This window comes from Octodon degus, unplaced genomic scaffold (genome assembly GCF_000260255.1).
Source record: "Octodon degus isolate 3935 unplaced genomic scaffold, OctDeg1.0 scaffold00036, whole genome shotgun sequence".
In the NCBI taxonomy this organism is placed as follows: Eukaryota; Metazoa; Chordata; class Mammalia; order Rodentia; family Octodontidae; genus Octodon; species Octodon degus.
In genome coordinates, this window is record NW_004524612.1 from 14,528,932 (window position 1) to 14,530,241 (window position 1,310).

A 1,310-nucleotide genomic window follows, 5' to 3' on the forward strand; every position below is an offset into this window, starting at 1 on the left:
GACCCCACTCTCAGTACCAAATTCTGTCTTAGTTACTCTTCTCTCGTTGCTGAGACAAATACCCGACACTCAAAATGAAGAAAGGAAAGGTTTATTTAGCTCACAGTTACTGGAGGTTTCAGTCCATACTCAGCTGGGTCCAACGCAGAGCAGCACAGAGCAGAAAGCAACCTTTCATGGCGGCGGCAAAGAGCAAGAGCTCATTTATTTTCTAAGTACCTTTTCTCTTCTGTTAACTTTAACAATATAAAACTGGCATTTGTTGTTTTAAGGAGACAAACTGGAAAGAGCCTCTCACCCAGAAATCCTTCCATTCTTATTTGGCCTTCCTAATTTTATGTTCTCAAATGAAAACAACTATTTATATAAAGAAAATAGCTCTGCCATCCTCCCAGTGCGCAGTGTGCTCCTTGCCAGCCTAAACCTTCCCCTTCAGAGCCAGGAAACAATGCTCAAAGTGAGATCCAGAGCTCTCCTGAAGTGAACCATAGCCATTCTCAGTGACAACCAGGTCCTGAGCGACTTTGAGGATGAGAACAGCTGAGTTCATCAGGAAAGCCAGCATGACAAGCTTCCAAGAGAACCAGCAGCTGCCCTAACAGCCCCCAACAGCTTCTCCAGTTCTGCCTCTTCCGCTGCTGGCAGCAGTCTTCAGCTGGGCCTCCCACACCCAGCACCATGCTGGCTCAGTTCAGCTGGGCGTACCAAGTTGACCACGAGCCGGCCATCCACCACACTAATGTAGAAGAATAAGACTAGAGTCCTATCTGCTTGTACATAAATCAACTCAAAATGAATCAAAGACCCAGATATAAGACCTGAAAACTTGAAGCTGCTAAAGAAAACACAGGAGCTGGGCATGGAGGCAGGAGGATTGCAGTGAGTTCAAGGCCAGCTTGGGCCACATACTAAGCTCAAAGCTAGCCCAAACTACATAGTGAGACCCTGTTTTAAAAAACAGCAAAATACTTCAAGTCATAGGCAGAGGCAAAATCTTCCTGAATAGCATACTAATCGCAAAGGAAATAATAACAAGAATTGACAAATTGCATCACATTGAAAATGTGCATAGCAAGAGCAACATCCAACAGAATGAAGACAGCCTACAGAGTGGGAGAAAAAAAATCTTTGTTAGCTATTTTCCCAGTGGGATTAATATCAAGAAATTAACTGAGTTCAATCCCCAGTTCCGAAAAAAAAAAATCAAGAAAAATATAAATAACTTTTTAAAAGCACCAAAAAATGAAATATCCCAATCAATAAATAGGCAGGGTAAAGATTCCACTTCACAAAAAAAAAAAAAAAAAAAA